Source organism: Pseudophryne corroboree, chromosome 8 (genome assembly GCF_028390025.1).
Source record: "Pseudophryne corroboree isolate aPseCor3 chromosome 8, aPseCor3.hap2, whole genome shotgun sequence".
Lineage (NCBI taxonomy): Eukaryota > Metazoa > Chordata > Amphibia > Anura > Myobatrachidae > Pseudophryne > Pseudophryne corroboree.
The window spans coordinates 368,865,775-368,890,215 of NC_086451.1; the positions used below are offsets into that span (position 1 = coordinate 368,865,775).

General features: G+C 45.5%; 1 protein-coding gene across 5 annotated transcripts in view; it reads left to right on the forward strand.

Annotated features, from left to right (window-relative positions):
- ZNF185 (zinc finger protein 185 with LIM domain) overlaps nucleotides 1-24,441 on the forward strand; it is a 344,343-nt gene that overhangs the window by 245,089 nt on the left and 74,813 nt on the right. The window lies entirely within an intron of this gene.

Sequence of the window (24,441 nt, forward strand, 5' to 3'; positions counted from 1 at the left end):
ATTTTTGCCAGAAGAACGTTATGGACGCGACAGTGGTCAGGTGATGCGGATTCCAAACGACATATGGAAGTATTGCCGTATAAAGGGGAGGAGTTATTTGGGGTCGGTCTATCTGACCTGGTGGCCACAGCAACGGCTGGAAAATCCACCTTTTTACCCCAGGTCACCTCTCAGCAGAAAAAGACACCGTCTTTTCAAACCCAGTCCTTTCGTCCCTATAAGGGCAAGAGGGAAAAAGGCCGCTCGTTCCTGCCCCGGGGCAGAGGAAGGGGAAAAAGACTGCACCATGCAGCCTCTTCCCAGGAGCAGAAGCCCTCCCCCGCTTCTGCCAAGTCCTCAGCATGACGCTGGGGCTCTGCAAGCAGACTCGGGCACGGTGGGGGGCCGTCTCAAGAATTTCAGCGCGCAGTGGGCTCACTCGCAAGTGGACCCCTGGATCCTGCAGGTAGTATCACAGGGGTACAAATTGGAATTCGAGACGTCTCCCCCTCGCCGGTTCCTGAAGTCTGCTCTACCAACGTCTCCCTCCGACAGGGAGGCAGTATTGGAAGCTATTCACAAGCTGTATTCCCAGCAGGTGATAATCAAGGTACCCCTCCTACAACAGGGAAAGGGGTATTATTCCACGCTGTTTGTGGTACCGAAGCCGGACGGCTCGGTGAGACCAATTTTAAATCTAAAATCTTTGAACACTTACATAAAAAGGTTCAAATTCAAGATGGAGTCACTCAGAGCAGTGATAGCGAACCTGGAAGAAGGGGACTATATGGTATCTCTAGACATCAAGGATGCTTATCTCCATGTCCCAATCTACCCTTCTCACCAAGGGTACCTCCGGTTTGTGATACAAAACTGTCATTATCAGTTTCAGACGCTGCCGTTTGGATTGTCCACGGCACCACGGGTCTTTACCAAGGTAATGGCCGAAATGATGATTCTTCTTCGAAGAAAAGGCGTATTAATTATCCCTTACTTGGACGATCTCCTGATAAGGGCAAGGTCCAGGGAACAGTTAGAGGTCGGAGTAGCACTATCTCAGGTAGTGCTACGTCAGCACGGGTGGATTCTAAATATCCCAAAATCACAGCTGATTCCGACAACACGTCTACTGTTCCTAGGGATGATTCTGGACACAGTCCAGAAAAAGGTGTTTCTCCCGGAGGAGAAGGCCAGGGAGTTATCCGAGCTAGTCAGGAACCTCCTAAAACCAGGACAAGTGTCAGTGCATCAGTGCACGAGAGTCCTGGGAAAAATGGTGGCTTCTTACGAAGCGATTCCATTCGGAAGATTCCATGCAAGAACTTTTCAGTGGGATCTGCTGGACAAATGGTCCGGATCGCATCTTCAGATGCATCAGCGGATAACCCTATCTCCAAGGACAAGGGTATCTCTCCTGTGGTGGTTACAGAAGGCTCATCTTCTAGAGGGCCGCAGATTCGGCATTCAAGATTGGATGCTGGTAACCACGGATGCCAGCCTGAGAGGCTGGGGAGCAGTCACACAGGGAAGAAATTTCCAGGGCTTGTGGTCAAGCATGGAAACGTCTCTTCACATAAATATCCTAGAGCTAAGGGCCATTTACAATGCCCTAAGTCAAGCAAGGCCTCTGCTTCAGGGTCAACCGGTATTGATCCAGTCGGACAACATCACGGCTGTCGCCCACGTAAACAGACAGGGCGGCACAAGAAGCAGGAGGGCAATGGCAGAAGCTGCAAGGATTCTCCGCTGGGCGGAAAATCATGTGATAGCACTGTCAGCAGTGTTCATTCCGGGAGTGGACAACTGGGAAGCAGACTTCCTCAGCAGACACGATCTCCACCCGGGGGAGTGGGGACTTCATCCAGAAGTCTTCCAAGTGATTGTAAACCGTTGGGAAAAACCAAAGGTGGACATGATGGCGTCCCGTCTCAACAAGAAACTGGACAGATATTGCGCCAGGTCAAGGGACCCTCAGGCAATAGCGGTGGACGCTCTGGTAACTCCGTGGGTGTTCCAGTCGGTATATGTGTTCCCTCCTCTTCCTCTCATACCAAAAGTACTGAGAATCATAAGAAGGAGAGGAGTAAGAACGATACTCGTGGCTCCGGATTGGCCAAGAAGAACTTGGTACCCGGAGCTGCAAGAGATGCTCACGGAGGACCCGTGGCCTCTACCTCTAAGGAAGGACCTGCTCCAGCAGGGACCTTGTCTGTTCCAAGACTTACCGCGGCTGCGTTTGACGGCATGGCGGTTGAACGCCGGATCCTGAAGGAAAAAGGCATTCCAGATGAAGTCATCCCTACCCTAATCAAGGCCAGGAAGGATGTAACTGCAAAACATTATCATCGCATTTGGCGAAAATATGTTGCGTGGTGTGAGGCCAAGAAGGCCCCTATGGAGGAATTCCAACTGGGTCGTTTCCTACATTTCCTGCAAGCAGGATTGTCTATGGGCCTAAAATTAGGATCCATTAAGGTTCAAATTTCGGCCCTGTCGATCTTCTTCCAGAAAGAACTGGCTTCAGTGCCTGAAGTTCAGACGTTTGTCAAAGGGGTACTGCATATACAGCCTCCTTTTGTGCCTCCAGTGGCACCTTGGGATCTCAATGTAGTTTTAGGGTTCCTAAAATCACATTGGTTTGAACCACTTGCCACAGTGGATTTGAAATATCTCACATGGAAAGTGGTAATGCTGTTGGCCCTGGCTTCAGCCAGGCGCGTATCAGAATTGGCGGCTTTATCCTATAAAAGCCCTTACCTGATATTTCATTCGGATAGGGCGGAATTGAGGACTCATCCTCAATTTCTCCCTAAGGTGGTTTCAGCGTTTCACATGAATCAACCTATTGTGGTACCTGTGGCTACTAGGGACTTGGAGGACTCCAAGTTGCTGGACGTAGTCAGGGCCCTGAAAATATATGTTTCCAGGACGGCTGGAGTCAGAAAATCTAACTCGCTGTTTATACTGTATGCACCCAACAAGCTGGGTGCTCCTGCTTCTAAGCAGACGATTGCTCGTTGGATTTGTAGTACAATTCAACTTGCACATTCTGTGGCAGGCCTGCCACAGCCAAAATCTGTAAAAGCCCATTCCACAAGGAAGGTTGGCTCATCTTGGGCGGCTGCCCGAGGGGTCTCGGCTTTACAACTTTGCCGAGCAGCTACTTGGTCAGGGGCAAACACGTTTGCTAAATTCTACAAATTTGATACCCTGGCTGAGGAGGACCTGGAGTTCTCTCATTCGGTGCTGCAGAGTCATCCGCACTCTCCCGCCCGTTTGGGAGCTTTGGTATAATCCCCATGGTCCTTACGGAGTTCCCAGCATCCACTAGGACGTCAGAGAAAATAAGAATTTACTTACCGATAATTCTATTTCTCGTAGTCCGTAGAAATAGTCCGTGGATGCTGGGCGCCCATCCCAAGTGCGGATTGTCTGCAATACTTGTATATAGTTATTGTTACAAACAAATCGGGTTGTTTATTGTTGGAAGCCATCTTGTCAGAGGCTCCTACGGTTATCATACTGTTAATTGGGTTCAGATCACGAGTTGTACGGTGTGATTGGTGTGGCTGGTATGAGTCTTACCCGGGATTCAAGATCCTTCCTTATTATGTACGCTCGTCCGGGCACAGTATCTTAACTGAGGCTTGGAGGAGGGTCATAGGGGGAGGAGCCAGTGCACACCAGCTAGTCTAAAGCTTTTACTTTTTGTGCCCAGTCTCCGGCGGAGCCGCTATTCCCCATGGTCCTTACGGAGTTCCCAGCATCCACTACGGACTACGAGAAATAGAATTATCGGTAAGTAAATTCTTATTTTTACATAAGGTGTGGGGCGCCAATGCCATTTCTTGCACACAGCGCTAAAATGCCTAGTTACGGCACTGGTACCAGATTTTCGAAAATCGGCTCTGGGGAACCAGAGATATCCAACTTCAAAGCAGTGGTCCCCATCCAAGCCTGTTAATTGTTATTCCCAGCCAGATATCTTGGGTTCTGTCTGAGGGTATAGTCCAAAAGCTGGGACTCTCCTCTTTCTGTAGACAATGGCAGCTTGTCTCTACAATGCCCAGAACCAGAGATATTAGCCTGCAAGCAGCTGGTCCCTGCTCCAGCTCCACATGCCTAATATGCAGTTTTATATTTTTGTTGGTGGATTGCTCTGGCTACTGAAGTCTGATCCCCAAGTCCCCAGTACATCATGAAAGGTGGGAGTCTAGTTTTTTTTTATCCCATTAAAGCTAAGAAACCTATTTCCAGGAACTGGAGATATCTGCAACAAAGCAAGCTGCCCTGACCACTGGAAAATAATGAATATTAAGCCCACTCCACTATCCACCCCTCCTCTATGTATTAAACACCCACTACCACCCTGGAAGTCATGTACCAGGCCCCTTCATTCAGCACAATGTACCCTTCTACAGTTTAGTGTTCTCCTTCCCACCCCATTTGTGCAGTAAAGGAGTAATTAGCAGAAATGATTTCTCCAGGTCCTACATGCTGAGCGAAAGATAGAACCCCCCTACCCCCCGCGGAACATCAAAGCTGCCGCTGATAGCCCCCCCCCCGTCCCTACCGCTGATGGGTGGGTAGGGGCCCCAGTGCATTGCTGTGCCCAGAGGCCTACACTGCTATTAAGATGGCTCTGTCTGCAACCACCATATATATTAAAGACACTCCAGGCTGTAATGTGTTTGTGTGCGTGTGCGTGCACATGTGTTATAGATCTAAATGTCCCCTGCTTTTAGAAATCTCATATTTTTGTTGCATATTCACTGCAAAGTTAATTCAGTGTCATTATTTTACGTTTTTCAATATCAGCCTGGTGGTGGCGCCATTTCTCTCTGTCCAAGAAATACATGCTAACGTAGGTTAGGCATGAATGCCCTCTTACCTCTCTGCCTGTATGCTATTACCCAGTGTTGTTTTATTACTGTTTTATGGAATACGCTTAATTTATATATTATGGTGTATTTGTATATTGCAGCATATTCTGTTGTGCTTTACAATTCTGAACAAGAAAAGTAAAACAGAAGAATAAGTTATAACAGCAGACAGGCAGAGAGGTAAGAGGACCCTGCTCACAAGCTTAGCTATATTTTCTGTCTCCTCTTCGGGAGAAGGCTGGAGAGGAGACACTGCTGTCCGCTTTTGGAGGCTGAGCCGTCCTGTCACACCATTACCCCCCCCCTCGCCCCCCGGGTCACGATTAAAGTCATTTAGCTTCAATTCTCCTCCCCCCACCTCCCCACATGGCATCGGGATTCTGGTGAATTTCTCCCCATCCTGTCCGCTTCACTAGGAAGCGGGTGGGTTGCTGGAGATTGGTGGTCTTCAGTATGCCAGCTGTAGGGATCCCGGCGAACAGTATACCGGCGCCGGGATCCCGACAGCCGGCATACCGACACTTATTCTCCCTCGTGGGGGTCCACGACCCCCCTGGAGGGAGAATAAAATAGCGTGGCACGCGTAGCGCGGCATTGTGCCCGCAAGGGGCTCATTTGCGCTCGCCATACTGTCGGTAAGCCGGCGGTCGGCCTCCCGGCGCCGGTATGCTGGTCGCCGGGAGCCCGACCGCCGGCATACCATACTACACCCGCTGGAGATACATCTTACTCTTCCATGGGTGTTTGGTGAGTCTCCCTCAACGTTTTGGGAGAGTAGGCAAGTATGGCTAACAATCTACTGCAGAGGTTCTTGGTATGATCCAAGCATACAGCATTGTTGGCATTGGGATGTGTAGAAAGAGAACATATGTAAAGTTATATGTGGACTGCGTAGAGGGGAGGTAATTAGTAGAATAATTAGTGAAGGTAATTATATAGGTAATTAGTAGAGGTAATTATGTGTATAAAATAAAATATTAGTTCCAGCATATTACGCTGAATGTTACGGAGACCTGAGGAATCCATGTTTTGATCATTTTGCGTCGGTCCTTGGCAGTGTACTGGCAGATTGTTCTCTATGTGGTTTATATATTTATTGTTACTTTGGACTGCAACTGCTAAGTAGAACTGATATGGCTTACAGCACAAAGGTATATTATGTAAAGCTTCTTTAATTCTGTTTACTCTGCTCTATGAGAGCTCTAATGTGGCTGGAAGTCAGCTTCTTTCTCATGAGCACACACACTAATAGTGGTCGGCACACTGGGAATCGATGCCAACAACAACATAGGAACAATGGGACTATTCCCTCTGGTCTCTGTGATGCAATACCAAAAACTTCCCTTCCCAACCCACAACAAAGCTGTCATCTAGGGCTTACAAAATACAGGGAAGACATTCATATTCATATGTTGGGTAATAAAGCCTAATTATAACAGGTGAATGTGTAAATATATCTTCACACAATTGAACAAATATTGGGGGTAATTCCAAGTTGATCGCAGTAGGAATTTGGTTAGCAGTTGGGCAAAACCATGTTCACTGCAGGGGTGGCAGATATAACATGTGCAGAGAGAGTTAGATTTGGGTGTGGTGTGTTCAATCTGCAATCTAATTTGCAGTGTAAAAATAAAGCAGCCATTATTTACCCTGCACAGAAATAAAATAACCCACCCACATCTAACTCTCTCTGCACATGTTATATCTGCCCCACCTGCAGTGCACATGGTTTTGCCCAACTGCTAAAAAATTTCCTGCTGCGATCAACTTGGAATTACCCCCATTGTTAAATTTAGAAGAGTTTTTGTAGGCAGGTAATATATACAGGTTGAGTTCTTGACAATTGTACAGTACTAGCAGGTGGTTTTATTTATTTCTAGAAGTAGTACCATGCTGTGCTATAGTAGTACCATACTGTACTATTGGAATAACATACTGTGCGATAGTAGTAACATACTGTGCTATAGTAGTAGCTAGTAATGTACTGTGCTATAGTATTAACTTACTGTGCTATAGTAGTACCATACTGTACTATTGGAATAACATACTGTGCGATAGTAGTAGCTAGTAACGTACTGTGCTATAGTATTAACTTACTGTGCTATTGTTGTACCATACTGTACTATTGGAATAACATACTGTGTGATAGTAGTAATGTACTGTGCTATAATAGTAGCCAGTGGCGTGCGGTGAGGTCAATGGCTGGGGAGGCAGGGCACTCCAGTAACCCCCTGTAGCCCCTAACCTCCCCCCATAGCATAACCCTAACCTCCAGCCATAGCCTAACCCCCCTCTCGTAGCCCCTAACCTCCAGCCATAGCCTAACACCCCCCCTCGTAGCCCCTAACCTCCCCCCATAGCATAACCCTAAACTCCAGCCATAGTCTAACCCCCGTAGCCCCTAACCTCCCCCCATAGCATAACCCTAACCTCCAGCCATTGTCTAACCCCCCTGTAGCCCCTAACCTCCCCCCATAGTATAACCCTAACCTCCAGCCATAGCCTAACCCCCCGTAGCCCCTAACCTCCACCATAGCATAACCCTAACCTCCAGCCATAGCCTAACCCCCCCTGCAGCCCCTAACCTCCCCCCATAGCATAACCCTAACCTCCAGCCATAGCCTAACCCCCCGTAGCACCTAACCTCCCCCCATAGCATAACCCTGATCTAAGAGTCTTAGTACTTGTTGTGGAGATGGCGTCCAGCATGCAGCTGCTTGCGTTGTGTGGTCCCGACACGTGGGAACCAGGAGAGGCTTCATGCTTGCCGTGAAGGAGTAGGAGGCGAGTGCTGGCTGCCACTGCACAATTCTCTGGGCTTCCCCCCACCGCCGCCGCCTCCGTGCTGGGCCCGTAGATTAGCTGCTGCTGCTGCTGCTAGCGGCGGGGTCACGGAGGAGAACAGAAGCTCCCGTCAGGCTCCCAGCAGCAGCAGGTCAGGGGAATGAGTAGAGGGGAGCTTATATCAGACATTGGCAGATCTGAGTGCCTTGTCCCGCTGTCGCTTACGGGTGATTGGACCAGCGGATCCAGCACTGGATCCGCTGTCCAGTCACTTGTGCCTCGCTGACATGGGTGGGCTTTGATGTGTGCTGAAAGCCCGTCGATGTCAACGAGGCACGTGTATAAGTGCCACTTTCTTTCCCTTTTTTTCAATGGGCTGTTACAGCTCAGAGCTTAGCCCTGCCCCGCTCTCTATCCCGTTCTCATTGTCTACGGGAGGCACTGCAATCAGTGCCTCCCAAACTAATTTAATGAATAACAATTATTAGATTAATATTAAGAAGATACTTATGACACAGAATATGTATCTTCTTTATATTATTTTAATCATTAATGACAGGGGAGGCATTGCCTCCCCTGACTGCACGTCCCTGGTAGTACCATACTGTGCTATAGGAAAAACATACTGTGCGATAGTAGTAACATACTGTGCTATAGGAAAAACATACTGTGCGATAGTAGTAACATACTGTGCTATAGCAGTAGCAAGTAACGTACTGTGCTATTGTAGTTACTTACTGTGCTATAGTAGTACCATACTGTACTATTGGAATAACATACAGTGCGATAGTAGTAATGTACTGTGCTATAGTAGTAGCTAGTAACATACTGTGCTATAGTAGTAACATACTGTGCTATGGTAGTAACTAGTAACGTACTGTGCTATAGTAGTACCATACTGTGCTATAGTAGTACCATACTGTGCTATAGTAGTACCATACTGTGCTATAGTAGTAACATACTGTACTATTGTAATAATATACTGTGCTGTAGTAGTAACTAGTAACATCCTGTGCTATGGTAGTAACTAGTAACATACTGTGCTATAGTAGTAACTAGTAACATACTGTGCTATAGTAGTAACATACTTTGCTATAGTAGTAACTAGTAACATACTGTGCTATAGTAGTAACGTACTGTGCTATAGTAGTAACTAGTAACATACTGTGCTATAGTAGTAACTAGTAACGTACTGTGTTATAGTAGTAACATACTGTGCTGCAGTAGTAACTAGTAACATCCTGTGCTATGGTAGTAACTAACTAGTAACATACTGTGCTATAGTAGTAACTAGTAACATAATGTGCTATACTAGTAACTAGTAACATACTGTGCTATAGTAGTAACTAGTAACGTACTGTGCTACAGTAGTAACATACTGTGCTATAGTAGTAACTAGTAACATACTGTGCTATAGTAGTAACTAGTAACGTACTGTGCTCTAGTAGTAACTAATAACATACTGTGCTGTGGTAGTAATGTACTGCGCTATAGTAGTAACTAGTAACGTACTGTGCTATAGTAGTAACTAGTAACGTACTGTGCTATAGTAGTAACTCGTAACGTACTGTGCTATAGTAGTAACTAGTAACATACTGTGCTATAGTAGTAACTCGTAACGTACTGTGCTCTAGTAGTAACTAATAACATACTGTGCTGTGGTAGTAATGTGCTGCGCTATAGTAGTAACTAGTAACGTACTGTGCTATAGTAGTAACTAGTAACGTACTGTGCTATAGTAATAACTCGTAACATACTGTGCTATAGTAGTAACTAGTAACGAACTGTGCTATAGTAGTAACTAGTATCATACTGAGCTGTAGTAGTAGTAACATACTGTACTATTGTAATAATAACATACTGTGCTATAGTAGTAACTAGTAACATACTGTGCTGTAGGGGATCCAATCAGGATCCCGGCAGTCACAATACCGACGATGGAATCCCGACACTATTCGGAATGCCGACACCGGCATCCCGAACAGAAGAGGGGGGAGAATGTAATAGGTTGTGAGAATCACAAAGTGAGAGATTTTGTGAGCTGTTTCCTGTTTTGTTTTGTTTTTAAAGTGGCAATCATTTACATGGCAAAACCAGGAAACCTCACAAAATCTCTCAGGTCTGTTGATTCTCTGGATAGGTGACACATAGGGTGGTGGCTAGGGCTAAGACTTGGGGGTTGGTGGCTAGGGTTAATCCCCCTATAGTGCCTAAGCCTAAATCTCCCCTCTCCTGGGCCTTAATCCTGTCACCCCGATACTTACCTTCAGGATGTCGGCGCTCTGTGTGTCCTGCTCGGGGTTTCCCGAGTGCTATCAGGATTCTGGCATGGGTTGCATGACTGCCGGCATCCTGACTGCCAGGGATGCTAACCGCATCCCATAGAACCATATGCTAAAAGACATGCCTTTATAAGCCAAGTAATATAAAGTAATGCCACCTGATTCACATTATGAAAATAGTCCCAAGATCCGTGTATCCTGCCTAATCGACTGAGTACTTGGAAAAGTGTCAATGGATAGTAGAACATAACATTCCCTGTTGGGTATAGATGGTGAGACAGCAAGGCAATGGGTATGTGCAATTGCCCTCTTTCAACCACGCTGACTAGTATAGTTATTTAAGGCACATTTTAAATGCTGTTTAAACTGTGCCCTGTATTTCCTTATGTATGCGGTATTATGGCGCTCACCCTTTTCCGGGTTTCTTCAGATATCTGTAATGCCACTAGCCCTGCCAGTCCACCTCTTGTCATCCGTATGCCCACAGTGGTAATTTGATGGCATATGTAAATACCCATTTATAACTCCCTAATAGATGCATTTGTGACCACTGTAACTTTTCCTTTCAGTAGGCACTGTTCTCCAGCTCTATCATTGGCTGTTCAATACATACGCATAATGGCCAACAGTAGAAGCAGCAGGACCCTATAGTGCCCCTCTTATCTATGTATGCATACTATACCATAATTTATGCACTTATATAAGCAAGCCAATTGTTTGGAATTCTCTACTCAAGATATAGTTAATGTATACGTGTGCATCTTTATGGGTTAAATATATGTGATACAGGCTTGACTACAGTGGAATAGTACTTTTTCTGGCATTCCTCTCTCTTTTGTTACAGTGGATGATACAATATACCACTTAGAGACAGTGTGATATCTGTCTAATGATAGGCTAATGTGATACCACATTGTCTCCAAAAGACATATTGTTGTATCTGTGTTCATGATGTGATATGTGATACATCTGGTGTATAATTAGATATCTGGGAATAATTTGGATATTTCATATCCTTTAGTGTTACTCTTCCTCACATGCTGTGCACACATTACCTTGTTCATATTGATATGTAATACCCTGATGCAGGGCAGCCAACAGGGGGGTACTGTGGGGACTGGTGTCCCGGCCCTTAAAGAGAGGGGGGCCCATCCCTGGCTCCTACCGCCAATACTTGTAGAGCTGCACCAGTCTGTGAATGAACAAGCCTTATTTGCGCATGTAGGTCCGTAACACTCCACCTATATGTAACTGTCACAAGGTATGACATCACATGTGGTGGAGCAGTGCGGCAGAATATTTTTTGGGGGAGGGAGGGGCCCTGTCTATTTTGTCAGTCCCGAGCCCCATCATTTCTCATTGTAGCCCTGCCCTGATGGAAATGTTTTTTCTCTAACGTCCTAGTGGATGCTGGGGACTCCGTCAGGACCATGGGGAATAGCGGGCTCCGCAGGAGACAGGGCACATCTAAAAAAGCTTTTAGGTCACATGGTGTGTACTGGCTCCTCCCCCTATGACCCTCCTCCAAGCCTCAGTTAGGTTTTTGTGCCCGTCCGAGAGGGTGCAATCTAGGTGGCTCTCTTAAAGAGCTGTTTAGAAAAGTTTTTTTTTAGGTTTCTAATCAGTGATTCCTGCTGGCGACAGGATCACTGCAACGAGGGACTTAGGGGAGAGACTTGCAACTCACCTGCGTGCAGGAGGATTGAAGTCTTAGGCTACTGGACACTGAGCTCCAGAGGGAGTCGGAACACAGGTCAGCCTGGGGTTCGTCCCGGAGCCGCGCCGCCGATCCCCCTTACAGACGCTGAAGAACGGCAGAACGGAGGTCCGGAAACAGGCGGCAGAAGACTCCTCAGTCTTCATGAAGGTAGCGCACAGCACTGCAGCTGTGCGCCATTGTTGCTACACGGCTCACTGATCTCGGTCACGGAGGGTGCAGGGCGCTGCTGGGGGCGCCCTGGGCAGCAATATAGATTACCTTAGAGGCAAATAAATACATCACATATAGCCATTAAGGCTATATGTATGTATTTAACCCAGGCCAGTTTTCCTAATAACCGGGAGAAAAGCCCGCCGTGAAAGGGGCGGAGCTTATTCTCCTCAGCACTCAGCGCCATTTTCCTGACCAGCTCCGCTGGTGAGGAAGGCTCCCACTCTCCCCTGCACTACAGAAACAGGGTTAAAGAGAAGGGGGGCATAAATTGGCGATATAATTATATATTAAGAGCCCATATATAGAAACAACACCTTCTAGGGTTGTTATATACATTATGGCGCTTTTGGTGTGTGCTGGCAAACTCTCCCTCTGTCTCCCCAAAGGGCTAGTGGGTCCTGTCCTCTATCAGAGCATTCCCTGTATGTGTGTGCTGTAGGTCGGTACGTGTGTGTCGACATGTATGAGAAAAATGTTGGTGAGGAGACGGAGAAAATTGCCTGTAATGGTGATGTCACTCTCTAGGGAGTCGACACCAGAATGGATGGCTTACTTATGGAATTACGTGATAATGTCAACACGCTGCAAGCCGGTTGACGACATGAGACAGCCGGCGGACAAATTAGTATCGGTCCAGGCGTCTCAGACACCGTCAGGGGCTTGTAAAAACGCCCATTTACCTCAGTCGGTCGACAGACACTGACACGGACACTGACCCCAGTGTCGACGGTGAAGAAACAAACGTATTTTTCCTTTAGGGCCACAAGTTACATGTTAAGGGCAATGAAGGAGGTGTTACGTATTTCTGATACCACAAGTACCACAAATAAGGGTATTTTGTAGGGTGGGAATAAACTACTTGTAGTTTTGCCTGAATCAGATAAATTAAATGAAGTGTGTGATGATACGTGGGGTTCCTCCGACAGAAAGTTATGGGCGGTATACCCTTTTTCCCGCCAGTAGTAAGGCGAGTTGGAAAACACACCTTAGGGTGGACAAGGCGCTCACACGCTTATAAAAAACATGGCGTTACCGTTTCCAGATACGGCCGCCCTCAAGGAGCCAGCTGATAGGAAGCTGGAAAATATCATAACAGTATATACACACATACTGGTGTTATACTACGACCAGCAATCGCCTCAGCCTGGATGTGCAGCGCTGAGGGGGCTTGGTCGGATTTCCTGACTGAAAATTTTGATACCCTTGACAGGGACAGGATTTTATTGTCTATAGAGCATTTTAAGGATGCATTTCTATATATGTGTGATGCGCAGAGGCATATTTGCATTCTGGCATCAAGAGTAAATGTGATGTACATATCTGCCAGACGAAGACACGACAGTGGTCAGGTGAGGCAGATTCCAGACGGCATATGGAAGTATTGCCGTATAAAGGGGCGGTCCATTGGACCTGGTGGCCATGGCAACAGCTGAAAAATCCACCTTTTGTTACCCCGAGTCACATATTGGCAGAAAAGGACACAGTCTTTTCAGTCTCAGTCCTTTCGTCCCCATACGGGCAGGCGGGCGAAGGCCAGTCATATCTGCCCAGGGGGAGAGGAAAGGGAAGAAGACTGCAGCAAGCAGCTCATTCCCAGGAACAGAAGCTCCTCACGGCTTCTGCCAAGTCCGCAGCATAACGCTGGGGCCGTACAAGCGGACTCAGGTGCGGTAGGGGGTCATCTCAAGAGTTTCAGCAACACTCGCAAGGGAACTCCGGGATCCTACATGTAATATCCCAGGTGTACATTGGAAATTCGAGACGTCTCCCCCTCACACAATTCACAGGCTGTAATCCCAGCAGGTGATAATCAAAGTACCCTTCTTACAACAAGGAAGGGGGTAGTATTCCACACTATATTGTGGTACTGAAGCCAACCGGCTCGGTGAGATCTGAAATATTTGAACACTTACATACAAGCGTTCAAATCAAGATGGAGTCACTCGGAGCAGTGATAGCGAACCAGGAAGAAGGGGACGATATGATGTCACTGGAAATCAGGGACGTTTACCTACAGGTCCAAATTTGCCCTTCTCACCAAGGGTACTTCAGGTTCCTGGTACAGAACTGTCACTATCAGTTCAGACGCTGCCGTTTGGATTGTCCACGGCGCCCCGGGTCTTTACCAAGGTAATGGCCGGAATGATGATTTTTCTTAAAAGAAACATGGACGCTTTCCTGATAAGGGCAAGGTCCAGAGAACAGTTGGAGGTCGGAGTAGCACTATCTTAAGTAGTTCTACGACAGCACGAGTGGATTCTAAATATTCCAAAATCGCAGCTTTTCCCGACGACACGTCTACTGTTCCTAGGGAAGATTCTGGACACAGTCCAGAAAAACGTGTTTCTCCCAGTGGAGAAAACCAGGGAGTTATCCGAGCTAATCGGGATCCTCCTAAAACCAGGAAAAGTGTCACTGCATCATTGCACAAGAGTCCTGGTAAAAATGGTGGCTTATTACGAAGCAATTCCATTCGGCAGATTTCCCGCAAGAACTCTTCAGTGGGATCTGCTGGACAAATGGTCCGGATCGCATCCTCAGATGCATCAGCGGATAACCCTATATCCAAGGAAAAGGGTGTCTCTCCTGTGGTGATTACAGAGTGCTCATCTTCTAGAGGGCCGCAGATTCGGCATTCAGGATTGGATGCCGGTGACCACGGAGGCCAGCCTGAGAGGCTGGGGAACAGTCACACAGGGAAAAAATTTCCAGGGAAGTGTGATTAAGTCTGGAGAATTCTCTCCGCATAAATAAGCTTAGAGCAATTTTATAATGCTCTAAACTTAGCTAGACCTCTGCTTCAAGGTCAGCCGGTATTGATCCAGTGGGATAACATCACGGCAGTCGCCCACGTAAACAGAAGGGCGGCACAAGAAGCAGGAGGGCAGTGAAAACTGCAAGGATTTTTCGCTAGGCGGAAAATCATGTGATAGCACTGTCAGCAGTGTTCTTTCCGGGAGTGGACGACTGGGAAGCAGACTTCCTCAGCAGGCATGACCTCCACCCGGGAGAGTGGAAACTTCATAGGGAAGTTTTTCAACATGATTGTGGACCGTTGGCAAAGACCAAAGGTGGACATGATGGCGTCCCGCCCGAACAAAAAACGGGACAGGTATTCCGCCAGGTCATGAGACCTTCAGGCGATAGCTGTGGATGTTCTGGTAACACCGTGGGTGTACCAGTCTGTGTATGTGTTCCCTCCTCTGTTTCTCATAACCAGGGTATTGAGAATTATAAGACATAGAGGAGTATGAACTATACTAGTGGCTCCGGATTGGCCAAGAGGGACTTGGTACCCGGAACTTCAAGAAATGCTCACAGAGGACTAAGGGCCTGGGGAGCTAAGAAGGGACTTGATTCAGCAAGTACCATGTCTATTCCAAGACTTACCGCGGCTGCGTTTGACGGCATGGCGGTTGAATGCCGGATCCTGAGGGGAAAAGGCATTCCATAAGAGGTCATACCTACCCTGGTCAAAGCCAGGAAGGAGGTGACCGCACAACGTCATCACCACATGTGGTGAAAATATGTTGCGTGGGTGAGGCCAGGAAGGCTCCACGACGGAAATTCAACTAGGTCGATTTCTACACTTCCTGAAAACAGGAGTGTTTTGGACCTCAAATTGGGGTTCATTAACATTTAAATTTCGGCCCTGTAGATTTTCTTCCAGAAAGAATTGACTTCAGTTCCTGAAGTCCAGATTGTAAAGGATGTATTGCATATACAGCTTTTTTGTGCCCCTAGGGGCACCGTGAGATCTCAACATAGTGTTGGGATTTCTTAAAATCATATTGGTTTGAACCGCTCAAATCTGTGGATTTGAAATATCTCACATGGAAAGTGACCATGCTGTTGACAAATATCTCACATGGGAAGTGACCATGTTGTTAGCCCTGGCCTCGGCCAGGCGATTGTCAGAATGGGCGGCTTTGTCTTACAAAAGCCCATATTAAAATTTTCCATTTGAACAGGACAGAACTGGGACTCGTCTCCAGTTTCTTCATAAAGGGGTGTCAGCGTTTTCACCTGAAACAACCTCTTGTGGTGCCTGCGGCTACTAGGGACTTGGAGGACTCCAAGTTACTAGACGTGGTCAGGGCCCTAAAAATATATATATATATATATATATATATATATATAGTTAGGACGGCTGGAGTCAGAAAGTCTGACTTGCTGTTTATACTGTATACACCCAACAAGCTGGGTGCTCATGCTTCTAAGCAGTCTATTGCACGCTGGATTTGTAGTACAATTCAGCTTGCACATTCTGTGGCAGGCCTGCCACAGACGAAATATGTAGATGCCCATTCCACAAGGAAGGTGGGCTCATCCTGGGCGGCTGCCCGAGGAGTCTCGGCATTACAACTTTGCCGAGCAGCTACGTGGTCAGGGGAGAACACGTTTGTAAAATTTTACAAATTTTGATACTCTGGCTAAGGAGGACCTGGAGTTCTCTCATTCGGTGCTGCAGAGTCATCCGCACTCTCCCGCCCGTTTGGGAGCTTTGGTATAATCCCCATGGTCCTGACGGAGTCCCCAGCATCCACTAGGACGTTAGAGAAAATAAGAATTTACTTACCGATAATTCTATTTCTCGTAGTCCGTAGTGGATGCTGGGCGCCCATCCCAAGTGCGGATTGTCTGCAATGCTTGTACATAGTTATTGTTACAAAAATCGGGTTATTACTATTGTTGTGAGCCATCTTTTCGGAGGCTACTTCGTTTTGTTATCATACTGTTAACTGGGTTCAGATCACAAGTTGTACGGTGTGATTGGTGTGGCTGGTATGAGTCTTACCCGGGATTCAAGATCCTTCCTTATTGTGTACGCTCGTCCGGGCACAGTACCTAACTGAGGCTTGGAGGAGGGTCATAGGGGGAGGAGCCAGTACACACCATGTGACCTAAAAGCTTTTTTAGATGTGCCCTGTCTCCTGCGGAGCCCGCTATTCCCCATGGTCCTGACGGAGTCCCCAGCATCCACTACGGACTACGAGAAATAGAATTATCGGTAAGTAAATTCTTATTTTTTGTAATTCCGATGCATTAAATCTCTACTAGTGAGTACCAGCTCCACAGCAGTAGACATAGAGAATTGGTGGTGCATCAAAACTATAGGCCCTCATTCTGAGTTGATCGGTCGCAAGGCGAATTTAGCAGAGTTACACACGCTAAGCCGCCGCCTACTGGGAGTGTATCTTAGCATCTTAAAATTGCGACCGATGTATTCGCAATATTGCGCTCACAAACTACTTAGCAGTTTTAGAGTAGCTCCAGACTTACTCTGCCTGTGCGATCAGTTCAGTGCTTGTCGTTCCTGGTTTGACGTCACAAACACACCCAGCGTTCGCCCAACCACTCCCCCGTTTCTCCGGCCACTCCTGCGTTTTTTCCGGAAACGGTAGCGTTTTCAGCCACACTCCCATAAAACGGCCTGTTTCCGCCCAGTAACACCCATTTCCTGTCAATCACATTACGATCGCCGGAGCGATGAAAAAGCCGTGAGTAAAAATACTATCTTCATAGCAAAGATACTTGGCGCAGTCGCAGTGCGAATATTGCGCATGCGCACTAAGCGGAATTTCACTGCGATGCGATGAAAAATACCGAGCGAACGACTCGGAATGAGGGCCATAGAGCGGTTTCTTGAATAAATATATTACCAAAAGGGAATCTATCCTATAGATGGAGGAAAAATACTAAACTTTTTCGTTACTTTGTATAGGTAATGTAAGGACAGATTATCATATAGGCTATGTGTTATATCCATGTCCACACATTAAATATCCAGATGCAGCTGATACAATTACTGTGGAGCACGTCAACTGAAAACCACCAGCTCCAGTAACAGCAATGATAAATTGATTGCCATATGAACTTACATACAACCAAGCTTACGAATAACCATGTTCATATGCAGAAGCTCAGGCTGGATCGAAGTTTGTGGGGGGGCCCAGGGCCAACTAAGTGGTGGGGCCCCCTCCAATAAAATGGCCCGTTAACTTGCCCCCCCCCCCCAATATGACCACAGTGCCCCTCTCCCCCCATAGTGTCCCCACCCTGTGTACGCTACAAGGAGCAACCCCAGTGACTCCTCCCTCATGCTACCAAATAGCTCACCTCCCTTGGTGAATGGGAAGGCATGCTTCTGGCTCTGTTCTGCATGCACAGCCAGCATATAGAGAGCTTACAGAGCAGAGTCCTCTATTCATGGTTGTGTCTATGTTCCCTTAGTGATCAGGACCTGGAAGTGACAGCACGAGAGAGCAGTAGATAACGTCCGCCCTTACAGCACATAAATGTTTTATCCATTTTCCGTTTGTTTGAGGTTATTTCGTTTTATCTATGGACCATTGGACGCTCGCCACCCTTCGGGCTCGTTGTCTCTCTCCGCTCTGCTTTGCTCGCCACAGGTTACTATTCCAAATAGTTTGTGACATGGACACAGGGGCTTATGGGAAAGGGCCGCTCCACGAAGGGTAACTAGATGCTACCTCTATTTAGTGGCACGGATGTGATGTGTCACATGATGCTGACGAGGGGACACGGGAGCCGCTCTGCAGTCTCTCTTTATGCATTCTGTCTGTGCATGCAGAATGCAGAGCCGCTGCAGCCACCGTCTGGGAGCAGGGACTGGGTACCTGTTCTCAGCAATTTCAAGGTCAGAGTGACTGTGTGGGGGCCCCTCTGTGTGCCCCCCAGCCTGGGAGAGGCTCCAGGGAAAGTTATAATCTGCAGACCCCACTAGGTATAAAATTTGCTGCTCCTGGACTGTTCACATAATTTATTATTGCAGAAACCAGTGTTAAAAGAAAGGAAAAAGAACAACATATTTCTCATACAAATTAGTCTAACACAGGTGACTGCAATCATAAATGAAGCAGTAAGTCGAGGAGCAGAGCTTTTTGAACCTGATGGAAGGGGTCGTGTTGGAGGGTAAGAACCTACAGTATTATGCTGTTTTGTGAACAGATTAATGCATTAGGCTCTGCAAATACATTGTATACCCATCCATATGATGTAACAGTAGTTTGTCCATACATGGGCTGGGAAAATCACATGGCTCCATGAAATATTCCATGCCTCTAGAACGCTGTTGGTGATACTTGCCGTCACAACGTGTGCATTTCATTCATATCACAGAGCTTCATCAGCCTGCACCTGATCATGGCGAGATGTTGTTTATAATAGGTCAATTATATTATGTTTACATTGATGAAGGTATTTCATCTATTTACACATTAGTACTATTACCTGCACGAGATCTACTATCTGAGTGTTTAGAATAGATTCAGCATAGGTTCATTTTCATTTAAGACACTTAATGACACTATTTTTTTTTAATTGGTTTTATTCGGATATTTTTATATTTTATTTGGTGATCAATCAAAATATTTTTGTTACTTAAAAAAAGGCGGCTACACGTGCGCATTAGATAGCTTGTCAGTGAAATGACGGTGATAGCTATCACTTTACTATTTACTGTTCGCTGGGACGGAGACACTGATCCAGCAAGAGAATCTCCATGAATGTTGAATTGTTGCAGCAATGAGAAATCACAATTGAATGCAGAAGAAGAAGAATCATAATAATAATACTAAAGCATACAGTGGTGACACTCGGGGTTATAATAAATCTTAGTCACAGACCATTTCAGAAAGGTGCATGTGCACGGAAACAGTTGTCAGGGATGAAGGAGGAATATAATCTCTCCTGCTGCAAGTAGCTGCTGCCTGTAATATGTAACGTACAGTATGCTGTTGTTATGGGTTGGCTTTCTCTCCTTTTGATGTATTATTAAATCAGTATTTGGCCTGTAGGTTGTGCTGGTCCTTCTGTCGTCCCATGCCATTGTGGGTCAGAGGATGGATTTGTATTTCATTTTTCTTGAGACTAGGCACCCAATATATACCACTTCCCATATGTAGAAAGTTTAAATGTCTGGTCTGTGTCCCACTTTAATTTTAAACAGAGATTTGCTACTGACACGTTTTAAGGAAATATGCACAATGGTTTAATTATTTTGTTTGTCTGTTTAATATTTCTGATATGTATTAATTAACTTTATTGTCCTATTACACTGACTGATCACCCAAGAACTGAAGTATTTATATGTAGAGATAGACAGAAAAATAATACACATTTATAGACCACTGCAAGAAAATGGATTTGGACACAATGGATTGTATCCTCTGTGTCACTACAATTCAGTGCAGGTAAAAGTGCAAAGGACAATGGGCAGGAACAATGTAAAGAGTCAATATAAATACAGGTCTCAGTTATTGCTGATTTTTTAAAAGATGGCGCTCTGCAAAATATAACAGTATGTGCAAGGGCAAGGTTATGCAGATCTCTAGATGGTAATACAATGCAAATTAGCTATAGGTCTATCAGAGACCCCGTGATTCCAGACAATACCTTAATCCGCACAGCCACCCTCCCATCATGCTATAACCATTCCCCCATTTTAATAGGACCCATCCTGTTTGCTTGAGCAAAGAAAGGGACCATCCCAACAAACATGGAACTCTTGGGAGGCACAGCTAAGTGCACAGCAAACAATAAAAAAAAAGGTTTTACAAGTGTACTACGGTTAATAATACAGTTAAAAGGTGAGTTCTCACAGGTGGTGTACATCTTTCAGGGTACACGCCTGTTCTCTGTCTTCACAGTGAGGTAAGCTCAAATGGATATATGGCTGGAGCCAGAGCCGTAACTAGACTTTTTGGTGCCCTGTGCCAGAGAGATAATTGCCCCCCCCGCCCCCCATTTTTCCAATAGGGGCATAAGGTGCATGCCTTGTGATATATATATATATATATATATATATATATATATATATATGAGAGAGAGAGAGGGAGGGATAATACACATTTATAGACCACAGCAAGAAAATGGATTTGGACACAAATCCTCTTTATACCACATTCATGCACTTAACTTGAGGGCTCGTTGTTATTCAGTTACAATACTCTTTATTAAATAACACATTTCAATATGCTGCCATACCCAGGATTCAAACCTATAACCTGTTGAATTCTAATCAAACACCCTACTCATTGCGCTATTTAATCCTGCATAAAAACTATGAACACTATATTTAGCTACTGGTACTTTGTAAAAAAGTAATCAGCAATGCAATTGAGCAGATCTATGTAGTGTGCAGCCACACATCCAATCCCTTGCAGCCACACACTATATAGATCTGCTCAGCCGCAACGCTGATCATCTTCTCACAAAGTACAAGGTAAGCTTCAAATAGTTAGAATTCTCTAGCTTAGAATGATCTACCTTTCTATGCAAGGGAGATAGCTTAATGAATAGATTGTCTGACTGCAATACCACAGGCAATAGGTTAGAATCCCGGGTATGTCAGCATCTTGAAATGTAATAAAGGACAGTGCAACTGAATAACAAAGAAATCTCAAGTTCAGTTCATGAATGATGTATAGGTATTAGCGACAGAAGGGGTCAGGGTAGCAGACAGGGGCAGTGAGGAGATGCTAGGCTTCAAAAAGGGGGGAAGCTGCAAGTGAAAGTAATTAAAACAGATAATTGACAAGTGGCGCCAACAGTGCCACCTACCCTGCAGTGCTATGTGCGATGCCCCCTCTGCAAACACCTAGTTACGGCCCAGGCTGTAGCCACACTCACGATACACAGCATGGACCAAAAATTATTCAAGTTGTGTTCAAGGGTCATTCAAAGTGTTCCTCCCAGCAATATCACCAGGCAGGAAACCACGCCGTGGGCAGATCCTTAAACCATCGGGGTATGCCCAAAAGAAATTGTTGCTCATTGGTCCAAGTGCTCTGGCTGTAGAGACATATATGAGTCTATTCATACAGAAAGATGCATCTCATACTGTACATGCTTTACAAATATATGGATCATGTGCATTCACACTCATTGTGAGACGAAACAATATCAACCCCCGTACTGGAGCTCCAATTCCTGGTGTGAAAAGATAATGCTATTGGCTTCAATTACTAATAAGAAATGTGCATATATCGGAGAGCTTCAGGCATTTACATTGTGTGTGTGTGGGGGGGGGGCAGAGAGATTAATGCAGAGATATATGGGGGAAGCAAAGGTAAGAGAAGAGGGAGATAATATAAATAAATTCATTTACTCAACTGGGCGTCTATCTCTATCTATCTATCTATCTATCTATCTATCTATCTATCTATCTATCTGTCTGTCTGTCTGTCTGTCTGTCTGTCTGTCTGTCTATCTCTATCTATCTATCTATCTATCTATCTATCTATCTATCTATCTATCTATCTATCTATCTATCTATCTATCTATCTTCCCAGTTGAGTAAGTTAATCTATTTGTAGTGACACAGAGGATAAGATATGCCTAGAATCTAACAATGCCTAATTCATACTATTGCCCTGACTGTAGGAGTGGAGCAGCTTGTAGGTCACACCCTCTAGTGATACATAAGCCAGGTTGTACTAAAAGTAAACTGGTTGAGTGAGAAGCAGTTGAGGTTACACTTTGGCAGAAGGGGACTTGGCAGCAGAGCTGACTCAGCCAGAGAAGTGCGGTAAGTGTCAGAGATCTGTAGAATATGCATTGGGTGGCATGGAGAGTGATAAAGTGGAGAGAGATAACGTGCCAACCAATCAGCTCCTAGCTGTCATTGGAATAATAGATACAGTAGTATTTTCTTATCTATCTTATGATTTCTGTTTTTACTTATCAAAAAAGAACTATTGTAGAATGATTGGCCTAAATATGTCACTTGTTTGGAGCCTTGTAATGCTAGAATATATTTGTAAGGAATTGTCCCAAACCTAGCTTCTCTGTGGCTAACGTCCTATTACAGCGACCCCTGCAACCAACAGGGACTAATTTAAAGACAGAAAATACTTACAAACATTTAACCACTGCTCCAAAGTCTTAGACTATTATTCTTTATATCTATACTAGAAACATAGTCATAGGATGAGCTCTTAAAATCACAACCTTTCATATTTACTGTGATATTTACTGTATGTTATGTATAAGGAACAATATATTATTGGGGACTATATATATATATATATATATATATATATATATATAAAGTATATATATAAAGTGTTTTCATTTAGTACTTTAATTCCAACTGAAATAACAAATGTTGAAACTTATTGTAACTACACGAGTGATGTGACAGGGCTCGACAAATCCCAGGGGCCAGGTAGCCATGGCCCATAGTTTATGCTGCCTGGCTACCAGATTATTCAGGAAGGGAGTAAGCAGATCCTCTGCAGCCCCAACAGAGATTCATGACCTGTACTGCATCGGCCATTTCATGCACAGACGTGCATGTGCTGCGTGTCCATCCCGACCTGCGCTGACTGCTGTCTTCAAACTCCGGCTGCCTAGATCTCTCTGGTAAGAGGGTCTATGCTTGGCCGGGGATTGCGGCTTCGGACGGGGTAGTGCTGTGGTCACAATTGGGGGAAGCGGTGGGATTGTTTTCCCGGGGAGTGGCTGAAGAGGGGTGGTTTGCCTTGGGGTACCCCCTTAGTTGTGTGGTCCGTGGGGGTTGGTTGCCTGGGGGAATAGCAGCACAGCAGGGGTGTGGTTCATCAAATCGACAGTGTCTAGGTCGACAATGTTTAGGTCGACCACTATAGGTCGACAGTCACTAGGTCGACATGGATGGAAGGTCAACAGGGTTTCTAGGTCGACATGTGCTAGGTCGACAGGTCTAAAGGTCGACATGAGGATTATTATTTTTTTTGGTGTCGTTTTCTTCGTAGAGTGACCAGGATCCCAAATTAGTGCACCGCGTCCCCTCGCATGGCTCGCTTCGCTCGCCATGCTTCGGGCATGGTGCCTTCGCTCCGCTGCCGCTTCGCTCGGCACACTTTACCGTTCCAATCGTAATCCACGTGGATCGTTAAGTATGAAAAAATTCAAAAAAATAAAAAAAAATGTGAAAAACTCATGTCGACCTTTAGACCTGTCGACCTAGCACATGTCGACCTAGAAACCCTGTCGACCTTCCATCCATGTCGACCTATTGACTGTCGACCTATAGTGGTCGACCTAAACATTGTCAACCTAGACACTGTCGATCTTCAGACCGGATCCCGCACATCAGTGTGGCTGCGGAGGGTGGGTGGAAGCTGCTCAGTAATGTGGCTGTGGGGTGGTTTCAGTTATTTTATTTTATTTTTTTGCATGGAGGGGGCGTGGTCTGGCTCCTACACTTTCATGCTGGCTCCTAGATTTTATCAAGCCCTGTGATGTGAAATAGGGTAAATGGGTTATTTTAAACACGAACCCACCAACACAAAAAAATATATATATATGTAGATTTGACGGTGCTAGAAGACATTTACAGTACAATGTTATTTTGTCTGGTACAAAGAGTCAAGGGCAACTAATTCAATAACATTTTAATTATATGAAAAATCACTGTATATAAATATACACATTGCTCTTGTACAAGATTCAGTTATTGAAATACACAATAAAATATGACATGATTGATACTGTAATGTTCATTCCTAACATGTCAGATTTCAGATAAACAAAATTCTATCTGAGGAAGCTGAAGACAATTCTCTGCTGTAAT